The following is a 19,755-nucleotide window of genomic DNA, read 5'->3' on the forward strand; positions in this document are numbered from 1 at the left end:
CCAGTGGCATCTAACCCTAGCTAGATTAACAAGTATTCCTCATTCCTCAAGGTGTTGGAGGGGCTGTAGAGATAAGGGATCATTTTACCCGAGGTCAGAGGTCGGCAACCTTAAACACTCAAAGAGCCATTTGGACCCAAAAGAAAACACCGGGAGCCACAAAAGCCTTCCCGTGCCTATTTCCCGAGCAGCCACAGAACTATCATATGTAGTTGAATTAAATGTTCTGTTTTCTCCTGAAACTTTTATTTTCTTAGATTTATCCATGGTTGGCTTACCGGGAGTCGGAAAGCTCAATAAATCGTGTGCTGGCAGGCATCACACATTGCTGGTTGTGATGCATATTTTGAGTGACAAGGAGCCTCGGCAGAGGGATGAAAAAGCCACATGCGGCCCCAGAGCCGTGGGTTGCTGACCCCGAGTCTAAGTTATGATCATGTGATAGAATAATATTTTGTTTGGATTTTATTTTTTTTAGTAAAATTAGTATTGTTACAAAACAAATGGTTGAATGCTCGTGTAAGATGGGGCTGTGACCTTGAGCGATAATCTGATGCCACATTGGAAAATAGGAACGCAATGGCTTTCTTGATCATTATGTCTCAGTGTTGGGAATATCTGTAAACTCTATTTATAATTCATTAATAGTAACAGGGTTGTTTGAACCACTTGATTAAAAATATTTATTGGTAAAATTAGGAGAATGAATCTTCAGGGGCCAGAATCACAGTTTTGTCACATCTGGAGAGTTTTTATTTATTATGTTCATGGGAAAATGAATTTTGTCAACCCTCATGTTATTTTGGAAATTAGGAACAGCTTTCAATTCTTTGCCTTTCTTTTTTCTGTTCCTTCTTACAACCTTCTGTATTCTTCACTTAATTCTTGGTGTGTGTGTGTGTGTGTCCCCTCCAGGGATTACTATTCAATAAAAGTATAATGGAAAAATTGTTGAGTTAACATTATTTTGACACTCTTTTTTCCCCCCAACCTAACAATGACTCTTTTATTCAAATTCAGTTTAAATAAAAATATCCTGAAAAGGCTTTTTCTAAAACACGACCGGAGGTTTTGGTTTCTTTAAAAAAAAAACATTTGTGTTTCTCATCCATCTTCAATTCTTCAGAAAACTGAAGAAGCAAAACATTTTCAAAGGAAAATAACAAGAAAGTCCAGTTGCCTAGAAAAAGCACCTTAGGAATAACCATGATCTGGTTGGGAGAATCTCCATAGTCATGAAATAAAACATTAAATTAACATTTAATTCATGTGTCGTTATTATTATTATTTTACAAAACCCATTTTACCCACCTTATTTGGGCTTTGATTAAATAGGAGGTTTGTTGATGCTTGGAGTAAATAATTTGATATATTTTCCCCTAATATCCAGACCACAAGACTACTTGGGAGGTAACTTGGTAGCAAGCTACGGATGTTAAAAACTAGTTTTCTTGATAACCTGTCCCAAGTGGGAAACCATATTTAAAATCCATTTAATTCTGCCCAAGTAAAGCCACAGATTTAGGCTTTGTGGATCAAGTCTTAATTTTGAAGAGAATTAAACTCTCTCAAAAGGGTTTCTCAACCTTGCCAATTTGAAGGTGTGTGGACTTCAACTTTCAAAATTCAGTCATTTAAAACCCTGCTGTTTTTTTGTTCGGGTTGTATGTGACCCGAAGCCAAGTTTGAGTCCCTGTAAAAAGTTTTCCCTGCATATCTGAAACTTGAAATTTCACGACTTTTCATCATTTCAGGGGTTCTCTATATGAGAATTTTTTTTGGGGGGGGGGGGTTTCTTTCTTGCTGAAAACAAAAAAGTCACACTTGTTATGTTCCCGGGTCACCCTGACCCGGACCAAAAACTCTTCATTTGAAGTGCTTATGTTTGGTCAATTTGAATACTTTTTTCACTTGAAAAGTAGTCTGAACATTTCTGCACACAATGATATGAAAATTGAAATGAAAAAAGTAATTCTTATTGGTTTATTTTGCTGATAGAATGCATGCCCCCCCTCTGTTTTTGTGAAATATTTTTCAATTTATGGATAGTTTTGCTTGCAAAATGTGTTCAATTTTACTAAAGTTGGTGTGGGATTGGTAGTTTGAACATTTCTGAATATAAAAAAAATATAAATGAACTGAAATAAATGTTTCTTATTGGTTGTTTACAATCATAAATAAGTCCTCCCCCCCTTGGCTGCTTGCAAATATTTTCACTTTATATTTACGCAGGCTTCAAATCTGAAATATTTTTAATATCTTAGGCATTCATGTACTCATTTTAACATGCCTGATCATCATAAAAATATTTGTGGGTGAATAAAAATTTTCTGGGCAAAAAAAAAAATCACGTTGACTCTATTTCGGGTCATATAGACCCGGACCAAAATGATTTTTTTAGGTACTTGAATTTGGTCTTTTTGAAAACTTTTTCCACTGGAAAACTAGTTTGAACATTTATGAACATAATGATATGAAAATTGAACTGAAAAAAGTGAGGCTTATATTTTTATTTTGATCAAAAACCCCTCCCCCCATGCTTTCTGAATATTTTGTCAATTTATATTTTTTTTAGGCTACAAATCTCTAAGGAATATTCCCCCAAAAGTTTTGATATACTAAATTGAACAATCCTAAACATAAGAAAAATAGAAATGAACTGAAAAAAAAATGATTCTTATTGGTTTATTTTTTAATATAAACCATATTGTCTTATACTCGAGTATAAGCCTACTCGAGTATAAGCCTATTTGAGTATAAGCATGGGGGCCCATTTATGAGCAAAATAAACCAATAAGGATCATTTTTTTCAATTCAATTTTCATATCATTATGTTCAGAAATGTTCAAGCTACCAATCCCACACCAACTTTACTAAAATAGAATGCATTTTGCAGGCAAAATTATCAATAAACCTAAAACAAATTCACAAAAATGGGGGGGGGGAGGCACATTTATGTGCAAAATAAACCAATAAGGATTAATTTTTTCAGTTCAATTTTCATTCCATTGTGTGCAGAAATGTTCAAACTTGTTTCCAGGTGAAAAAAGCTTTCAAAAAGACCAAATATAAGTACCTAAAATGATCAATTTGCAGTCCGGGTCAAATAGACCCGGGAACATAACATTAGGGAGTTTTTTCGAACAGAACAGCAGGGTTAAAAAAGATGGTGGTACTCATGGACCAGCACCAACTGAATTGGTTCTGTGATGTCATCATGATGTCAACAGTGGGTCGTTATGGGTTCGGGCTGGTTTCACCTAATCTGCACTTGTACCTTTGGGTTTTCCTGCCTAAATGTAAAACCCTTGCTTTTCTCCATATTAAATTTCATGTTGCTGGATAGGGCTTATTTTTTGGGTCTGTCAAGATCTTTTTAGACCCTGATCTTGTCTTCTGTATTATTTGTTATTCCTGCTGGCTTATTGTCATCTGCAAATTTGATAATTTCCCCTTCTATTCTCTCATCTTTTGCATTTCATTTCATTTCCTTTGTCTGAAATGGTATAAGGTTTTCTATCTGAGCGAGTTGGATCAGAAGATCCCCTAGGTGCCTTCTCCGGGTCCCGTCAACTGAACAATGTCGGTTGGCGGGCCCCAGAGGAAGAGCCTTCTCTGTGGCGGCCCCGGCCCTCTGGAACCAACTCTCCCCGGAGATTAGAACTGCCCCTACTCTCCTTGCCTTTCGTAAGCTCCTTAAGACCCACCTTTGTCGTCAGGCATGGGGGAACTGAGACATCTCCCCCGGGCATTTACAATTTATGAATGGTATGTCTGTATGTACGTTTGTTTAGAAAATGGGTTTTTAAAAATATTTTTAAATAGTAATTTAGATTTGTTGAAAATTGTTTTTCACTTTGCTGTGAGCCGCCCCGAGTCTGTGGAGAGGAGTGGCATACAAATCTAAATAATAAATAAAAGAAATAAATAAACTCTGTTATTCTGGCAATGAAATATCCACAACAAAACAACTAAGCTCAGAAAGCGCCAAAGACTTCCTTAGAATTTTACAGACTCAAAGTGAGGCGAGACAAGTGACGAGTCAACATTTCAGAGATATTTGCTTACCAGATTTCTCAATGCCTTCACAATAATGAAGGAGCTCCAAATTCAAGGAGAAACTCAGAGATATATCTGCCTTAAAAGTTGAACTATATAATGCAGTCAACTATCAGGGATTGCCCAAGTTAACCAGAGGAAATCATTTATGATATTCTGTAATAATGTCATAGCTTGCTTTATGATAATGTATATGACATTTTAAAAAGTTTGCCCAGTTTCAACTCCACAGGATTCACAAATCCCAGATTTTGGATACATTCTGTAAGTTAGCCCATTTGAGTTCACAGATTACTTTTTTGTTTTGATTTGATTTGATTTGATTTATTAGATTTGTATGCCGCCCCTCTCCACAGACTCGGGGCAGCTCACAACAGCAACAAAAACAATATATATTGACAAATCTAATAATTAAAAAAATCTAAGATAACAATTACACATTAAAAATCTAAAAGCAAGAAACACCAATATAACAAACATACATACAGTCATATCATGCACTAGAACTACATAGGCAGGGGGAGATGTCTTAGTTCCCCCACGCTTGACGACAGAGGTAGGTTTTAAGGAGTTTACGAAAGGCAAGGAGGGTGGGGGCAATTCTAATCTCTAGGGGGAGTTGGTTCCAGAGGGCTGGGGCCGCCACAGAGAAGGCTCTTCCCCTGGGCCCCGCCAAATGACATTGCTTTGTTGACGGGACCCGGAGAAGGCCCACTCTGTGGGACCTAACTGGTCGCTGGGATTCGTGCGGCAGAAGGCGGTCTCATAGATACCCTGGTCCGGTGCCATGAAGGGCTTTATAGGTAATAAGCAACACTTTGAATTGTGATCGGAAACTGATTGGCAACCAATGCAGACTGCGGAGTGTTGGTGTTACATGGGCATTTTTGGAAAAGCCCATGACTGGTCTCGCAGCTGCATTCTGCACGATCTGAAGTTTCCAAACATTTTTCAAAGGTAGCCCCATGTAGAGAGCGTTACAGTAGTCGAGCCTCAAGATGATGAGGGTGTTAAGTCCTATGTAAAGCCTGTATCTGAGGAAAATGGTTAAAAATAGCAGTCGCGCCTGATTGGCTAAGGCGCTGACAGTTCAGTTTTGGCGGGCGACTGAAAAAGTATATAAGGAGCGCCTTTCACTGTTAAAGTTAGACGCGTTCCAGCTGAAGTCACTTTCTCTGAGCTGAAGTCACTTTCTCTGAGCTGAATAAAGGAACCGTCAAAAGTACCCTGGTCTCCGGCGACGACGGACGAATGAACCCGCGCTCTCCACCATGGACAACCTGCCTGTCGGAAGAGCTCCTGAATTCTTCGACCCGGAGAAGTCCACCTGGGACGGCTACATCTCAAAATTCGAGATCTTCCTCGAAGCTGCCGGAATGAGAGACACCGACAACGACCGAAAGAGAGCGATCTTCTTGAACTACTGCGGCTCGGAGATGTACGATCTCGCCCAGACTTTGACAGATCCGCTGCCGGCAAACTCCGTCGCTTGGGACGCCTTGAAAACCAAGCTCGCCGCCCATTTCAAGCCCACGAAAACAGCCATCGTTTTCCGGCATCAATTCTCGCGAATGGGCCAACTCGACCACGAGTCAATCAACCAGTATTTATTTATTATTATTTATTATTTAGATTTGTATGCCACCCCTCTCCGTGAACTCGGGGCGGCTCACAACAGGCATAAACAAATCATACAAATCCAAATAGAGTCAAATAAATTTAAATATTTAAAAAAGTTTTAAAAAGAACCCCGATATACTAACAAGCACACACACAAACATACCATACATAAATTGTACGTGCCCGGGGGAGATGTTTCAGTTCCCCCATGCCTGACGACAAAGGTGGGTTTTAAGAACTTTACGGAAGGCAGGGAGAGTAGGGGCAGTTCTAATCTCCGGGGGGAGTTGGTTCCAGAGAGTCGGGGCCGCCACAGAGAAGGCTCTTCCCCTGGGGCCCGCCAACCAACATTGTTTAGTTGACGGGACCCGGAGAAGGCCCACTCTGTGGGACCACACGTCTTCGAACGGTGCTGTCAAAATGTAAATTTGACAACCCAGAAGCTCGCCTGATAGATGCCCTCATTTTCGGCATGAAAAACGCGACCGTCAGAAATAAGCTCCTCACAGAAGATGAGCCCTCTCTGCAAACTGTCATCAAACTGGCCCAGACAGCAGAAGTCGCCGAAGCCGCTGCCAAAGAACTAAAGAAGAATGACAAGCAGGAAGTCGTCGCTCAAATCGACTCTCAAACTTCCCGCGCCGAGTCTCCAGGCGACCTCGGTCAAGCTGCCACCTCCGAAGACAACTGTTTCCTGCTCCAACAGGACACATCGAGACCACTGAGGACACCTCGCCCTGTTGTCCCTTGCTCCGGCTGCGGGGGAAACCATCCACGCCAACGGTGCCCGTTCCGTGAAGCAATTTTCCGCCGCTGCAACCGCCAGGGACACATCGCCGAGGCCTGCAGAGCCCCCATGCCAGAAGAATCTTTCTCCACACAACGCTTCCCTCGTTCCCTGAACCAACAAGGCCAGGTGCGCGACAACAGAAGTTCTCGATTTTTCGGCCGAAAGAACTACTCCAACTTCAACCACGACTACGCAAGAGGTAACTTAGCCCTTTCAATCAATAGCACGGTTACAACCAACGGGGGCAAGATTGTTATTTCTCTGCTCCTTAACAAACAACCGTGCCAGATGGAACTAGACACTGGTTCTAAATATACTATTATGCCTTGGGAAAAACTCAAAATGTATATGCCTAATCTCACTAAAACTGCTCTTAATCCTACTGCATTAATTATTAAGGATTTTCAAGGGGGTATTATTCCTGTATTGGGGAAAGTTGATGTACCAATTTTGTTCAAAAATTTAAATTGTAATCTCCCTCTAATTGTGGTCTCAGGAGCTAAGCACTCCCTTTTGGGTTTAGAATGGATGGTCCCCTTGGGTATTGAAATCTCTGGTATTTGCAATGTCAAAAATATGGGTGTTCCAAACTTCTTAGAAGAATTCCCTGAGGTATTTAGCCCCACTTTGGGGTCTTACAAGGGCCCACCAATCTCTTTTTCTCTCGACCCTAAAATTCCCCCTGTATGGCTCAAACCTCGGAGAGTGCCCCTGCCACTTCTTCCTAAACTAGATCTCCAACTGGACAAGCTTATAGGTCAGGGCATTTTGGTCCCTGTGGACCAAGCCCCTTGGGAGACGCCTATCGTTACTCCTATGACGCCTGATGGCTCGCTACGAGTTTGCGCTGATTACAAGTCTACGCTTAACAAGGCCTTACAACACCATCCGTAACCTATACCAGTTGTGCAACAACTGCTTCACTCCCTGGGGGAAGGGAAAGTATTTGCCAAGATCGATTTGGCACAAGCTTATCAACAGCTGCCTGTCGATGGGCCTACCGCCTTGGCGCAGAATATAGTCACCCATAGAGGTGCATTTAAATGCACACGGTTACAATTTGGGGTAAGCGTAGCCCCTGGAATTTTTCAAAGCCTTATGGAAAGATTATTAGCTGGAATAAAAGGCACCATCCCCTACTTTGATGACATTTTAATTTCAGGGGAAAACCAATCCCAGTTAAACCAAAGAATAAGAGAAGTGTTAGCTAGACTGCAAAATAAAGGTCTCAGAATTAAACCAGACAAGTGCATTTGGGGAACCAGCAGTATAGAATTCTTAGGTTATAGGATCAATGGGGAAGGTATCCATCCAACTCCTGAGAAAATTAAAGCCATAAAAGAAGCCCCAGAGCCTCAAAATAAGACAGAATTACAGGCATTTTTAGGCCTTCTAAATTTCTATTCTGTTTTTTTAAAGCAGAAAGCAACAGCAGCAGAGCCTATACACCGGCTGCTACAGAAAGGAACTCCTTGGACATGGGGGAAAACTGAGTGTGAAGCTTTCTCACAAATAAAAAACTTATTGACTTCTAAAAGTGTAGTAATACAGTATAGCACTTTGCTACCCGTACGGCTTACGTGCGATGCGTCCCCATATGGGGTCGGGGGTGTCCTGGCACATGTCTTGCCTAATGACACAGAAGCCCCAATTGCATTCTTTTCTAGAACATTGTCCAGCACCGAGAGGGACTACAGCCAATTAGATAAAGAGGCCTTAGCCTTGGTGGCTGCAGTAAAAAAATTCCACAATTATATATTTGGCAGAAAATTTGAACTAATAACTGACCACAAACCTTTGCTAGGCCTTCTAGCCCCTAACAAACCCACACCTCCTTTTATGTCACCACGACTAATTAGATGGGCTATATTCCTTTCAGGTTACAATTATGATCTTAAGCATAGAGGAGGGACAGCAATCAATCACGCAGATGGGTTAAGTAGGTGCCCCATAGCAGAAACAGTAGAGGACCCAGCCCCATCTGCAGATGTGTTAATTCTAGAACTTGAAGACAACCCACTAACAACCGCAAAAGAGGTAGCTGAACACACTCAGCGAGACCCAGTTTTACAAAAAGTGATTAATTGTGTATTAAGGGGTTGGCATAACGAATCCCTGGGAGAAGACTTGACTGATTTCAAAAGTAAGAGACTTGAACTGTCATATGTAAAAGGGTGTCTTTTGTGGGAAGACAGGGTCATCATTCCTGTAAGTCTGAGAACCAAAGTCTTAACTCTGTTACATGTGGGGCTATCGTGAGGATGAAAAGTTTAGCTAGGGGGCACTTATGGTGGCCTGGTCTGGATGCAGACATTGAAAAGTGGGTATCCAAGTGTGACCCATGCCAAGAGTCAAGGCCAAATCCCCTCAAGACCACGCCAGTGGATTGGGAGCAACCTACAGGGCCATGGTCCAGAATCCATATCGATTTTGCAGGCCCAGTTGGGTCCCAATACTTCTTGATAGTTGTGGATGCATATTCTAAGTGGGTCGAGATTACTGTAATGAATAACATAACTACGAATGCTACTATTAAGGCTTTGCGCCATCTGTTTGCCACCCATGGCTGTCCTGACATATTAGTGTCAGACAATGGGCCCCAATTGACAGCCAGGCAATTTGAATTGTTCTTAGATCAGTTGGGGGTCAGGCATGCCCTCATCTCGCCTTACTCCCCATGGGCTAACGGGTTGGCAGAGAGGTATGTTCGTGTGGCAAAGGAGGCCTTGCCCAGGTCAGGTCCTGGGGAAGTGCAACAACACCTTGACCAATTTTTGTTGGCACAACATATCACCCCTAACTCTACCACCCACAAAAGTCCTGCTGAAATTCTGATGGGGAGAAAACTTAGATCCTCACTGGATAGACTGCATCCTATGTATTGTACACATGCTTATATGTCTGTAAATCCTGAAAGACACTTGTATTTGGGACAAAGTATTTTTGCTAAGAATTTTGATGGGGGTTTGAACTGGTTAAAGGGAACAATTGTGCAACAGACAGCGCCAAAGGCTTATATTGTACGTTTGGACGATGGCCGAATGTGGAAAAGGCACATCGACCACTTACGAAGGTGCCAAGAGGCTTCGTCTGAACAAAACTCTAACACGGATTCTTCCCCCTCGCTAGTCTCCCTCCAGCGACGCCGAGCCATCTTCCTCATCGGAAGTCGGTGTTGTGCCTGCCGACTCAAGACTGGGGGCCGGAGCGCAGCCTCAGCCCTGGACAATCAGTGGAGGTGCTAGCGAACCAACCTCCTCTTCTGCTGAATGCGAGGACTCAAATGATCTGCGCAGGTCCGAAAGGACTGTATGCAGACCAAGCAGATTGGAGGACTTTGTCACATGGCTTGCTGAATAACTTTTTTTTCTGACTAAGGAGGGAGGGGTGTTGAATCCCTATGTAAATAGCTGCCTTTATGTAAAAAGCTGTCTCTGGTTAAAATAGTTAAAAATAGTAGTCGCGCCTGATTGGCTAAGGCGCTGACAGTTCAGTTTTGGCGGGAGCCTGAAATGTATATAAGGAGCGTCTTTCTCTGTAAAACCCAGACGCGTTCCAGCTGAAGTCACTTTCATTAAAGAGTTGAAATAAAGGAACTGTCAGTTAACCGTGCTGCCTCCGGACTCTTCAGTAATCTTAAGACAAGCTTTAAACATGGCACGCACACATTTTAAAAAGGAATATTATGCCAGCCATTAAAATGGTTAGAACATTGTCAAAATCCGTAGCCTGGAACACGAACAGTAGATACAAATGCAGCCCTAAAAATATCACCCTCTTTTCCTCCTCCTGCTCTCGCCTTTCCTGACAGTATGTGTGCTGGTGTGCTGATAACTGTCCGGCTTGTTATTTGAAGACCCAGAATTCTATTTCAATAACTGGCCTGCTGGAACATGGAGAGAGGTTCAGCGAGTCCTTGGCAGGAAATTGCCTGGTTTCTGCTCCACCATTCAGATATTTTTCAAGCATTTAGGCAGAAGCATCACTGGGCCTATCGCCAGCCTATGAAGCTCCGCAAATGGTCTTAACTTCTGCCAATGGCTGGAGACGGAGAGGAAAGAGTTGTCGGGTGTCTGTACAGCCATGGGATTCTCCAGGGCTGCAATCTGAAGATCTCTTTGGGTTTAAAGCAGAGGTGGATTCCTGCTGATTCGGACCGGTTGTCAGGCTGAAGCCATCGTTTCATTTGGAGACTTTGGCCTGCTGCCAGAATTTTTACTGTGTGGCTTATTTTGTGGGTGCGGCTTGATGGTCATTTGACCAGGTAGGCATGGCTTGCTAGCCACGTGACCAGGTGGGAGTGGCTTGACAATCATGTGACTGGGTGTGGATTAAAGGTCATGTGACTGAGAGGGAATGGTTTACCAACCTAGATAAGTTTTCAAATAGGTGCTTGGATTCTTTTTCAGTTGATTAAGTCACATTATTTGATGAATAGGACAAATGAAAGACAACATTACTGTATTTGTTGAGGAGCACAGTAACATTTTAAGATTTTGGACTGAACCCACAAGGTTCAGTATGAGAACAGATTAGGCAAGTAGCTCAATTTTCTTTAATTGCTATAAAAACTCAGTTTTGGGGAATGATTAAAATGATTAAAGCGTTTATATGGGGAAGAACATACTATTTAATTATTTCCTATTTTAAAAGCAATTAAGGATCATGCTAAGATACTAGAGAAGGAAGGACAATAAAAACACTATTAAGTATTCAATAAACTTACTACCCCCACTGTGTTTCCCCCCCAGGGACACTGCAACCATCATAAATATGAATCAGTTGTCACTAGTGATGGGCGAACCCAATGCCGAACTCGAACTCCGAACGCTACGTGACGTCAAATCTCCACCCCCGGAATATCATAGTTTTTTATTTTAGTCAGAAGTCATTTTTTTCAGTGGCATTGTAACTTCAAACGGGCATTAAGTGAACTGTTTGTAAGTTGAGGACTATCTGTACCTATTTTGATCATAAGTTGAGGACCAAAATCTTACAGGGCCTAAGTTGTTAGCCAACAACATACATACTAGATCCAGAGGCTCTTGGTTGAACACAATTCTAAATGATGCTACAACTCTCCTGCATGTCTTTGTCACACCCTAAATTTGAAGGGTCAAAAAAATCTTGGCCATCAAATTTATACAGACCGAGAGCTTTGTGATGCTGGCTGCACACATGCCCCCAGTTAACGGCTACCAAAATGTTGACTACCACACTGTGGGCCTGGCTTATGCATTTTCTGTCAACATCTTTCAGTGGAAATTGGGTGCTCTGGCATGGAGCTCCATTTCCGCTACCCCGCTGCGTTCCACCCGAGATCTGGGCAGTAGCCCCCCCTACATCCCCCAAGGCTATAACATGATTTGTTCAAATGTAATATGAACCCACCTCCGAAAAAGGTTTTTTTAGCCCTAACAAGGTGTTAACAATCTTCCTGGCTTGCAGGATTTTTTCATTGCTACTCCTAAGGATTTTTTCCCAGCCTTAAATCTTTGCAGGCTTGTTTTCATTGCTATTCCCTCCGAAAAAGGTTTTTTCAGCCCTAACCAGGGGATAAATGATGTGCTGAAGACTAAGGACACTAGCCAGGTAAACACCTGGTAGGTAGATCCCCCCCCTTAATTTCCTCCAGCAAAACTAAGGTCCATCTTCTACTCAGGTGCATCTTATACTCCGAAAAATATGGTAATCATATCCATTTAATGCCAGGCATGAGTAATCTCTGTCAAAAAGTAATTTTCCTGCTATTTTAATACTGCAGTCTGAGTTTTCTGCTATTCAGTTATCAAACTTGCAGTAGAAAGTTTTTGAATAGCCAAGAAAATTCCTTTCCAAGCGATAGGGAAAGAAAGAAAGAAAGATCCCAGTCTTGACCACTTTTTTGAAAATCTCACCCACTCATCTGGGATGACCACTCCTCCCAATGAATTCTCCCCTCCCCCTGTCCCACCTATTCATATATATGCCATCCTTGCTTTAGGATGAGGAAGCCAGGCCTTGTAGTACTTCAGCTCACACGGATTAAAATTAAAGCCACCAGACCTATTGACACAGAGTATTAATAACAACAATAAGAAGAAGAACCGCAATAAAGGTTTAAGGATCAGAAGTTTGGTTAGAGTCACCCAATGTAATAAAACTAAATGTACCAAAAAGGAGAATATTTGGAGCTTGGGGTTGAAATGAGGGTTTCTTGGTGATCTCTGAACTTGCTTATTTTCTTTCAGACGTTTCATTACCAAACTAGGTAACATCATCAGTCATAGTAAGGAGTGCTGTTTTTGCTGTCAAACCAAAATGTGATTTGCTTGATTTTAGTTTAGTACACTGCATGAACTCATCCATTTAACCACGTCACTAGAGATCATCAATCTGGTCTAAAAGTTTAAGGCACCAGGCTAGAAACCCAGAGACTGTGAGTTCTAGTTCTGCCTTAGGCAGGAATCTGGCTGGGCAACTTTGGGGGCCAATCACCAGGACACTGAGCTTTAATCTTGCTTTAGGCATTTCAACTGGTTGGGTAACTTTGGCTGGACACTCTCTCCTAAGCCTAACTCACCTCAAAAGAGGGTTGTTGTTGGAAGAGAGCTGCCTTGAGTTACTTATAAAGTTGAGATAATAGAATAAGAGAGTTGGAAAGGACCTTGGAGGTCTTCAACTCTCAGAATTCCCCAGCCAGCATAGATAGATAGATAGGTAGGTAGGTAGATAGATAGGTAGGTAGATAGGAAAGAAAGAAAGAAAGAAAAAAGAAAGAAAGAAAAAGAAAGAAAGAAAGAAAGAAAGAAAGAAAGAAAGAAAGAAAGAAAGAAAGAAAGAAAGAAAGAAAGAAAGAAAGAAAGAAGAAAGTCTTCATCTTGATTTCCCATGTTGGTTTATTGACTCATTTGCCGCCGGTCTGCCCAACATCCCAAGTCATAAATCCTCACAATCCGTTCAATCAAACGATTTATGCTGGGACTCAAGAATACATTAAACCACAACCAAGCTGCTGTTAAACCTGCCAAGCCATGTGCCAGCCACCAAAGGCCCTTTTCACAGCCTGTTGCTTTTCTCGCAAGGCTTCAGTGCAGTGCAGATGAAGGCCCTATGGCCTGTGTGTGTGTGTGTTTGTGTGTTTGTGTCTGTCTCTCTCTCCGTGTCTTTCCTGGGCCACTATTGCAACCAGACCGGCACAGCACAGTCCTGGGACCTCCATCAAAGAAAGACCTTACTTTAGTTTTACCTTACACCCCAACCATTGAAAATTGTTCCTGCATTCACACACACCAGTTAACTTTAAATCCTGGTTGTAACATCGCACCAGAGCATGGACTGTTCTGAGTTGACACCATCCTTTTTACTCCTCCACCCCACACCCTAAAGCCAAGCCGACCGAGTGGCTGGAAATAAGGAGGAATTTCAACCTGGAAATAAGGAGGAACTTTCTGACAGTGAGAGCGATCAACCAGTGGAACAGCTTGCCACACGCCCCAACACTTGAGACTTTCAAGAAAAGACTGGACTGCTTATGGACAAGTGTGATGTAGGGTCTCCTGCAGCAGCAGGGGGTTGGACTAGATGACCTGCAAGGTTCCTTACAACAACAACAACAACAACAACAACAACAACAACAATAACCACAACTGTAACTCAACGTCGTATGGACAGCTGGTGGAACAAAGCATTGCATGGCCAGTTCTTGGAGAAGATTGAAGGCAATGGTCATGGCTTACAAGTGGAACACTCAAAAAGGAGACAGAAAGATTAATCCTGGCTGCACAAGAACAGGCCATTAGAACGAATGCTGTCAAAGCCAGAATTGAAAAATCAACAGACGATCCAAAGTGCAGATTCTGTAAAGAAACAGGTGAAACAATCGATCACATACTCAGCTGCTGCAAAAACACCGCACAGACTAACTACAAGCATAGACACGATACTGTAGCACAGATGATCCACTGGAACTTGTGCAAGAACTACCATCTACCAGTGGCAAAGAACTGGTGGGATCATAAGCCTGAAAAAGTGGTCGGAAATGAGCAAGCAAAACTACTGTGGGACTTCCGACTTCAGACTGACCGAATTCTGAAGCATAACACACCAGACATCTTGATTGTGGAGAAAAAGAAAGCATGGATCATCGACATCGCAATCCCAGGGGACAGCAGAATTGAGGAGAAGCAGCTAGAGAAATTAGTGAAATATGAAGATCTAAAAATCGAGCTGCAATGACTGTGGCATAAGCCAATGAAAGTGGCCCCAGTGGTCCTTGGCACCCTGGGCGCAGTGCCAAAGGATCTCGGCATACATTTGAAAACCATTGGAATTGACAAAATCTCCATCTGTCAATTGCAAAAGGCCGCTTTACTGGGATCAGCATAGATAATTTGCCGCTACATCACGCAGTCCTTAGGTGCTTGGGAAGCGTCCGACTGGTGATGAAATACGAAATCCAGCATAGTGATCTCGTTTGCTGTGTTGTATTGACAATAATAATAATAATAATAATAATAATAATAATAATAAGTGGTACAGTGAATGCATAAAACTCACACGCACACACACACCCCTCTTCCCAGTGACACCCCTTCAATCCCCCCCCCCGCAGCTTTTGCCCCGGTCCTTCGGCCTCAGCCCCCACCTTCTGCAGCCACTGGGTGTTGTTCTCCAGTACGGTCTCCAGCTGCTGCAGCCGCTGGACGGGCCACTGGGCTTTGGGCAAGGGCGGTGCGTCCCTCTGGAGCGAGTTTGACACTTGGAACGGGGCGGCGGCGGGAGGACTGCACGCCCCCTCGCAGCCCGCCAGCTCCGGCAGCAGGAAGGTGTAGGTGCAGGAGCTGTGTTGCAGACGATGCTTGTTTTGCTCCGGGGAGCCCCTGGCCAGCGGCGCCCCCGGCTGCAGCATCCCTGCCCAGATGGCCAGCAAGAGATGCGCCGGGACTTGCCACCTTCCCATCCTGGACCTTCCTCGGGCGGGACCTGCCGGCGAACTCCTCCGGCTTTGCAGCGGGCTTCTGCGCTGAGAAGTCCGGACGCGCCGCAATCTCGGGCTCCCCGCCTCTTGCGGGCAACAAGGAGAATGGAGGGCGGGTGGAGTTGGGGGGGGGCTCGGAGCCTTCCCACCCTCTCCGTCCTCCACCTCTTCCCGTCCCCCCTCCGCCCCCCCAAACTCCTGCTGGCTTTTGGAAGCCCGCCCGGGTGGCTCGGCTGGCCGAATGGAGCAAGGACCCGCTTTCGCGGAAGAGCGAAAAAGGGTCAAGAAAACACGCGCTCCCAAGTCAAACAGCTCCCCCCCTCCGGACCTTGCCTTCTAGGTCCAACGAGCGGGTGGGTGCCTGGCAGGCTGGACCGGTCAGGAATGGCGCAGAAATTCTCCCGAGATAGATATAACACTATTTTTATACAAACAAAATAAAAGTTAAGACAGTCTTAACTTTTATTCTGTTTGTTATCTATGACAGCAATTCAACTGAATTGGAATATATGGAATTTTATTAACTGTTAGCCCCCCAAACATAAATCATTACAAACCAGAATGGTAGGATTTAGAGATACATCATGAACCATAAATACCCAAATAAAATAACAAGCCTAGAGTTTCCATTGCTAAGTAAGACATTTGTTAAGTAAATCACTGCAGTTAATTTTTAGCAACATGCTTGTTAAGTGAACCTGGCTTCTCCATTCACTTTATCTCTCAGAAGGTCACAAAAGGGAACCACATGTAAAATAATCTAACATCTATATGTGAGGTCCAGGATATAACCTCTATTAAATGACAACGAAAAAATACAATTATATTAAGTATGATACTGTCTAAAGTTACAAGGAAGTAACAGTATCTAAAATACAATTATATTAAGTTACAAGGAAGTAACAGTATCTAAAACTACTAGTGTCAAAAAACTAAAAGTACTTAAAATTTAAACAAATTATAGTTACAAAGAATGCATTTGGGGGAGATTACATGCCAAATAAAATAAACCCCTCTCCCAAACAATTACGTTATTGCAACACGCTCTACATGGGACTACCTTTGAAAAGCGTTTGGAGACTATATCTAGTCCAGAATGGAGCCACGCAAGTTGATGTGGGTGCACCCAGGTACACCCACATCATACCAACTCTCCCTGAGCTGCACTGGCTTCCAGTCAATCTGCAGACGCAGTTCAAGGTGTTAGTTATCACCTATAAAGCTCTACATGGCTAGACTATCTTCGGGACTGCCTTCTGCCACATAGCTCCTGTCGTGGTTAGCTCTGGCCCAGCTCCTGCCCAAAGGAATGTGGAGGTAGAGGTGGGGGAGACATCCACATGCCGCAGGCCAGTTTTGCTCCCAGTATAATCTGCCGACGAAACCTCCTCTGACCAAAGAAGCGTGAGTGACAGGGAAGAGGGGAGTTTGGCAGACAGCCCAGGAGGAGATCAATCATCTGTATCATCCCTGGATTCTGAACAAAAATTAATGACACATCCATGCATGCATAGAGTGATGAATAGGAGACAACAACTGAAGGATTATTACAAGAGAAAATGAGGCCACCTGTGGTTGGGTGGGGCTGCTGTAATTAGTGCTACAGATAAAAGTGCAGCCTGGTGTTTTAGCCTCATGGCAGTTTATCTGATTCATTGTTTTGTCAAGATCATGATATTTGCTGTTCAGGATTCTGTGTGTGGACTCTCTGGACTTTAGAATTGGACTCAATTTCCCAGTTATTGGGTGAGCAATTGGATTGCATTTAACCTGTGCCTTGTGTGTACCAGAAAATCCCTTTGACATTTAAAAAGGGAGCTGTTTCTGTTTTTCTGTTTATAAAAACTTTTGGGGTTTCCTTTTATCGTGTGGTGTGTGTCTTCCTGGACTAATTACCCTGTAATTACAGGCGGTTGAGATATGCCGGCAGAACAGCTCCCAGCAGCCGATAAGGGCCCACAGGGTTGGCCTTCTCCGGCTTCCATCAGCTAAGCAGTTTTGGATGGTATGGCCACAAGAGAGGGCCTTCTCTGTGATGGCACCCACTTTCTGGAATCAGCTGTCTCTGGAGATCTGTACTGTCCCCACCCTACTTGCCTTCTGGAAAGCCCTAAAGCCTAAAGGCCTGGGGCTGTTGACCAAATGACAACTCTTAGATCCGGCCCCAAAAGATATGTGTCTTTTTAAAGGAGTTTTAATTGTTATTAAATTGTTTTAGATGTCTTTCTTTCTGTTGTAAGCTGCTCACAGTCCTTCAGGAATTGGGTGTTATGTAGATTAGATTAGATTAGATTAGATTAGATTAGATAAGGTAGGTAGGTAGCTAGGTAGCTAGCTAGCTAACTAGATAGATAGATAGATAGATAGATAGATAGATAGATAGATAGATAGATAGATAGATAGAGATAGATTAGATAGATAGATAGATATAGATAGATAAATTAGATAGATAGAGAGAGAGAGATGATAGATAGATAGATAGATAGATAGATAGATAGATGATAGATAGATAGATAGATGATAGATAGATAGATAGATGATAGATAGACAGACAGATAGATAGATGATAGATAGATAGATAGATAGATAGATAGATAGATAGATAGAGATAGATAGAGAGAGAGAGAGACAGAGAGAGAGAGAGAGAGAGAGAGAGAGAGAGAGAGAGAGAGAGAGAGGAAAGATACAAAACCGGGGTGGGTTGCTGGGGGTTCTTAGGGATTTGGGAGAATGTCTAGTTAAGTTTCTGTGCAGTTCACATAACCTGCAAATCCCATTCCTGGCTGGCCACACCTACCCCTCCCCTCCCCGGAGTCCCCACACAGCCCATTTTGGATGCAGGTAAGTGTAGGAACTGCAGTCCGGGAGGGTGAAAATCCCTCCCCCCACCATGGTGCAGGAGGTAGACTAGGTCAAGGGTAGCCAAAGTGGCTCTTCTATGACATGTGGACTTCAACTCCCAGAATTCCTGAGCCAACCATGCTAGCTCAAGAATTCTGGGAGTTGAAGTCCACATGTCATAGAAGAGCCAACTTTGCCTACCCCTGGACTAGGTCACGCCCACTATGGCCACACCCACCCAGCAACCGGGCACAGAACCCCTTGCTAAAATTTTTGAAGCCCACCCCTGTATAAAACCTAGACTAATCATGCATCTTATAAATGAACAACATCCCATGGGCTCCTGCTAATCTTGTAGCCCTATGCCTGGAAACAGAACATTGTCAGTCTTGATAGCTTCAAGGCAGGATTAGACAGATTCATGGATGCCAAGTGTATTGAAGGATGTCTAAGTGCCACCTCTATGTTGGTTGAGATAGGCAGGATTCCCTTGGGTACCATTTGTTCAGGGTCAAGGGAAAGGGAGGGTTTTGCCTTCTCTTTCTGCTCAAGATCCCCAAGGACAATTGGTGGGCCACTGGGTGACCCAGAATGCTGGACTTGATGGGCTTTGGCCTGATTCAGCATGGCTCTTCTTAGTTTCTTATGTCTGAATGCATTCAGTTATGGCCCTTTTCATCAAACCATAGTTTAGGGCCAAGGGTGAAGCCAGCCATTCTATACTTATGACATTTTTGAAGATACTCTGCATGAAAACAAGCCTGTGTAAATATCTCGAACTGAAAGACTTCCCATTTGAAATTAGATTTCAAAATTGCATTCTTTGAGTACAATCTGTTTACTTAGAAAAAAAAACTCACTCTTCTTTCCCGCGAAGGTCAAACTGCCCTTATTAATTCCAGTAAATATTTATGGCTCCGACCCATGGAATTTCATACGGATTGGCCTTCCCTTGCCTTCCTTCCTTCCTTCCTTCCTTCCTTCCTTCCTTCCTTCCTTCCTTCCTTCCTTCTTCTTTCTTTCTTTACTCAAGCAAATTGCAGACTTTTTGGCCTGGGGAAGTGACATCTGGTTTAGTCATGCCAGGTTTATTTTTTAAATCTTAATTATAGGGAAAGAAGAGACCCAGGTTCAACCCGGTCAGGAGTATTTGGAACAAGACTTTAGAAACACAAGATGGTACCCATGAGTGGGTGACCAAAGCCCCACCATATGTTACTAGACACAGATAAATGGGTGAGGCTTTCCATCGAGCAGCCAAAGGCATCGTCTTGATTTCTTCTATTTCCATCCATGGATGGTCCTGAATTCCGAAAATCAGCAAAATCTCACATGTGCGAGTGTCCTCATGTAAGATTTGGCTTCCTGCGCATACACAGAAGCCAAATCTTGCATGGGTGCGCGTGCTCACCCACTGGTCTCCCAAAGCTGCGCATGCAGCTCCATTTTGGCTACTGGTGCAATGGCGTCAAGCACACCGGTAGGA

Source organism: Erythrolamprus reginae, chromosome 11 (assembly GCF_031021105.1).
Source record: "Erythrolamprus reginae isolate rEryReg1 chromosome 11, rEryReg1.hap1, whole genome shotgun sequence".
Taxonomy (NCBI): domain Eukaryota; kingdom Metazoa; phylum Chordata; class Lepidosauria; order Squamata; family Dipsadidae; genus Erythrolamprus; species Erythrolamprus reginae.